This window comes from Scleropages formosus, chromosome 3 (genome assembly GCF_900964775.1).
Source record: "Scleropages formosus chromosome 3, fSclFor1.1, whole genome shotgun sequence".
NCBI classification, from domain to species: Eukaryota; Metazoa; Chordata; class Actinopteri; order Osteoglossiformes; family Osteoglossidae; genus Scleropages; species Scleropages formosus.
In genome coordinates this window covers 32,947,547-32,952,882 of record NC_041808.1, presented here as the reverse complement: position 1 = coordinate 32,952,882, position 5,336 = coordinate 32,947,547, and positions in this window count along the sequence as shown.

Here is a 5,336-nt window from a genome sequence, read left to right as displayed (position 1 = left end):
TTCCAAAATCTGGACAAAATCTACAATATTTTCAAATAATTTTCCTTCAGGCAGCGCAGGACTTCTTTCAATAAACAGCACTTTGTTTATAATTTCCTCCCACGCAAACTGTTTCACTAATACAAATGTGAGTAAATAGCAGTTGCGGGCATAAGAAGTACAAGGTAACTTGAATTGCCAGATGGAGTGGAGAGCAGTAAATTCTGTCAGAGCCGCTGAGTGTATGAGGTGGACAGATTTGCGGTGCTAATGATGGCATGAAGAAACCATGAGAGATGGGAGCAAACAGATGACGGATAAGAGAAAAAGAAAAGGGGCGATGACGAGTAAACACGACAACAAGAAAGAGGGTTTAGAGTGAACTAACAGAGCCGAGCAGCCAGGGATGATTGAGGGTTTGGATAAAAAATGAAAAACAGCATTATTTCGGGGGAAGTGGAGTGAATGAGAAGCCTGAGAGGAACCCTACTTTCGGGATGTTGGGAGTGAGGACCAGCACCTCCTACAGCAAGGAGGTTGGTGTGGTTTCTTGGCTGTGGAGCTTCCAGACTGAGCTCGGCGGTGTGAGCCAAACCAAACATGAGGAATTAACAAAAAAAAGAGAAACAAATTAACAAGGCCCAAGTGCCTAACATTAATCACAAGCAGACTCTTGTAGAGCATCAGAAACGTAAGATGAATGTGGTGATCCCGGACTCTCCGTCCAGCTTATGAGGCTGAATGTGTTCAGCTATGTCCAAAACACTAGCTTGCCTTAGGCCTTCGGGGATTCCGCATGAGATCGGTTTGGCTCAGTTTCATAGCCTATTCGCTCTCACAGTGTCTAGACGGTGGAAAATGGAAGGGAAGGATAGCTGCCAAAGCATGCGCGTGTGTAAGGAGCTCATTTCAGAGGGGTTGGGTCCTCCTTGGTGCAGATAAATCCCAACTGATTTTGGCATTCACTTCTTCCAGATCAAGCAGACAGGTGGTTTTCCCATTCTTGCTAAATATAGCAGTACAGTGCATAAATGCGTCATTAGGGAGCAAAGAAAACAATTCAGGCGAATATGAATTTATGAAGTAAGCAGAATCCAACTGACACAGTGGCCAATTTTCTGAAGGTCTGAAGCAAAATTGCATGAGGGATCACAAGCAAGACAATACTGAAGAAAGGAACTCAATGACACAACATGAAACAAGGTAGTTGGCTAATGGATCAGACAAAGGATAATAGGAACCCATTTGTTTTTGATACCTATGAATGATTGTGGATTTTTGATGAAGCCAACATGTATCACCTTCACTGGAGCCATTTCCATGCTATTCTGTCATTAGCAAAAACTCGAACCAATGGGAATCTCAAAACTTTTGGTAGTTGAGGTGAAAGAGCATATGGGAGGGCAGAATCAATGCCACTAACTGGGTTATCAATATACAGTGGTGGGAGAGGCTATTAATATGTGTTGATTTGGGCTTTTGAGCCATGTTATTTATGAGTTGTGGTAACCAATATTACCCTGTGTCATCTGTCTGTGCTGTATGGGACACGTAGCTATGAAACCATGATGCTTGTAGGAAGTTCTAACAATTGTTTGGATTAACTAAGAAACAGAAAATGTAAGATTGAAATCTAATGAAAATCAGAAAGATAAAATATTCAGACAGCAACATGTTCCACAAAAACTGATGTGTCTTCCGTCTGAACCCAACAAACCCTTTATGAAAGGAACCTTGAAGGTCCATAGACAACCTGTGTGCCCAACATGCATTGCTTGACATTGTTGCGAAAGTGAACAAGGCTGACCTGTAAGGGCTGCTCATTCAGGGCCTACTTATGGAACTCCACAGTTCATACCCACCAGCTTCTGGACGACAGATGTATTTGTCTTATTGCTGATTGCATTTTTAACAGTGTCTCACTTCTGGATACAATACAGTGACTCAGTGAGTAGAGCCGCTGTCTCACAGCGCCTGGGTGTTACGAGAAGATATGGGTTTGATCCCCGCTCAGCCTGTGTGGAGTTTGCGTGTTCCCCCTATGTCTGCATGGGTTTCCTCTGGTGCTCTGGTTTCCTCCCACAGTCCAAAGACATGCTGTATTCAGGTCCCCCATAGTGTGTGAGTGACAGAGAGAGTGTGTTCCACTGATGTTTGGATGAGTGGCCCATTGTAAGTAGTGTATCTAGCAGTGTAAGTTACCTAGGTGAATAAGGTGTGTGTGCTGGTAACACTACATAGAGTTCACTGAAAGTTGTTTTGGAGAAAAGCGTCTGCAAAATAAATACATATAAATAATACATTGTTCGAATGCTTAAACATCACGATCATTAGCATCACAGAAAGAGACTGAACTCTTATTATGTTTCCTCAATTAGTGTTTTGTGTTACCATTGGTCATGCTCACTCAGAGGGATGTTTCTGCCTGATTCGTGATGCTGCAGAGGTATTCTATCCACATTAAAATGTTAGTCTGATTCCTGTGAAACACTTTGTTATACGGAGTCTCCATGTGAGCCAACAAAGAGCAGTGTGTTTTAACCCTGGCACCTCAGGCTTATTTCAGCTAATGCCCCAAGAATGCTGGTTTTCCCTTAGGGGAAGTGAGAGTCGGGGCCTGAGTGGGTGGCGCTTTTGCCAGAGGCACAACGGCCCTGTTTGTGAGTTTGGTGAGCGCAGCGATGTAGTGCCCACGATTGCCCACACCCACGGTGGTTCCAATATGCACAGACATGGACCATGGGCACTGTCTTTCCAAGCACAACGTGACCAGTGCCAGAACCCATAAGGGTGTGCCCTATTGCCGTCACCTAACCCCACCATCATTTCCCAGCATGTCTTGGAAATTAAGGACGGGTAAAAAGGCTCATGAATTATTTAAGCATGAAAGACCTGATCTCATGCAGACATGTATCTTGAAAATTACCAGGAATTAAATTTAATTTTTATACTGTAAAAGCCCACCATATGAAAAGGGGAGATAATGTGAAGTTCCAGAATTTCACACCTAATCCAACCTGACACAACAATATTCTCCTTCAACTTAACTGGGTTTTGAGTAAAGAAATGAAACCTAAAACTGGGTTATCCAAATTTCCAAACCCTGCCTGAACCTCTGAATGTTATATCCAACATGGACTCAACCTGGATACAGCCCTTCAAGAACTCAAAAATGTAAATAAGTAAACCATTGTCAACGCTGACATAGCATTCACTCACTTGGCATTAACTGAGGGTTGTACGCACAGCTATGGCGGTACAACAGAAGGAGAGAAGAGGCATCAAGTGCACATTTGCACCCTTCATCACTCCATCACTGATCTCCTGTTTAAATTTCTACTCAACAGAGTAGGGTGTTTGAGACCTGGGCCCTGTGGCCCCTGGTCAAGACCACCGGTGTCTTCCAGTTTCCTTGAGTGTGTCTGCAAAAGCTAAGAAAAGTTAAACTCAGTACAACTGTTCATGAAAAAAATCTAAATAAACATAGCTCTTCTTTCGTACTGCAATGGACTGGCGTCCTGTCCAGGGTGTCCCTCTCATCAGCCTTGCGCCCAGTTATTCTGCAGTAGGTTCCGATTCACCGCAACCCTGATCAGGACAAGGAGTTATTGAAAGACAGATGGATGAAAGCATCTTCTTATTTTCTGCATGTAAGTTAGAAACAATAAATTTCCGAAATAAGCAATTATTGTTATTTTTTTTGGTTTATTGTTATTTATTTTGTTTTTTCTACTAGCTTTTGATAGACATTAGAAAAGCAAATACACCTTTACAGACTCTCTGCATGCATTAGGGCAAATTGCACATGAAAACCCAGTTGCTGGAAAGTTCTGCCGTCAGTGTCATCGTGTCGTGACAAGAATGTGAACGGTGGCTTCTGTCTCTGCTGGTGGGGGGTGTAAGAATACGGGTGTGGAAATTCAAGGGTGGCTGTTATTTTCTAAAATGACATCTAAATAGAGTTAAACCTCTGTGTAAGAGCACAGGTTATTTCCACGGAAAGCCTTCTCTTCAGTGGGCCCCTCGCACGTTGCCTGTAGGGTTACAGCTATGATAAAGGGGGCTCAAAAAAACACTGGAAATAAATTGCGCAAAGGGTCAAAGGTTCAAGAGCCTTCAGTGTCTGCACGCATTTTCTATGATAAAAAAATTACAGAGTTATGACTTTATATAGATATATAATTGATTGCATACGTCCTTTTAGGAAGAGGCGATAGACTTCGAAAGACCCAGAAGTGAGGTAACTCTTCCTTGTGGAGACTTTTCTTTGGATTTTGACTTCATTCATGGGCAAAGCACTTCCCTTTTTGATTTATAAAATACACGCTCAGTTTCACAGAGAGACACAGAGGAGCTCTGGGGAGGTAATCTAAAAAGCCTCCATTTATAAAGAACAGTTTTACTCGCGGCCGATTATGTACCGGCTGGCGACAGCGTTAACTCTTACCTGCTGGAGTTTTCAGGAAAGACCTGGGAGGAGAGTCTGTAACTTTACCTGCAGTTTAATCCATTTTAATTAACAATAACACTCCACCTTCAGCTCCCAAATAAATGTGTTTTGCTTTTCAGAACTAGAGAGCTCTATATTGTGATTCAATAATTTATGACTCGCTTAGGCAAAGCTAAAATACTGCTCTGATTTATATAGGTTTTATTTGGCAGCAGTGAAGCAGGCTTGTGATGAGGAAGCCTGCGTTTTTCCGTGTCCGTGGTGCAACGGCCTGCCGTCTGCCACTAAAACAGAGGAAGGAGCTGTCAGAGAGGTTTCAGCGTTGCTGCGCACTGGTCCATTTAGAATGAAATAACTTTCTGTCAGACTGTTAGACAACAGCGCACTACGCCACCCCCACCAGTAGGGCCAAGCGTACATCTCTAAGGTACTGCAGGGCAACTGCCTTCTTTATCCTGGAAAACTGTGCAGTGTGTGAGAACCTGGTACCTGACAGATTAGGTCCACTCAATGTGTGGCCTCCAGATGATTCATGATTTCCCACACTGGTCTTCCAGCTCCAACTGGGTCAAGGAGGTGGAACCGCATGAGCGACACGCTGTCTGGGCAAAGCTACGTGTTGGGCAGGGGGTCCGTCTCCACGTTTTCAGAAACAGTTTCTGGAGCATATGACCCAACATGCTACTGTATTTCACAGCTGCCCCAACAGGGGCAACCAGCACCTTTCATTGCCCCCCCGGCAGTCGATCTGCTTCAAGATTGCATGTGCTCTAGGTGTCCCATGTGCGCAATTTGCATACGCAGGAAATATATAACTTTCCCACATCCCTCAGAAGCTCAAGATCAAGTGTAAAGATAACCATTATAATGGTATATAGCCTTGACTCATCGAGCGAAATTGTGATCC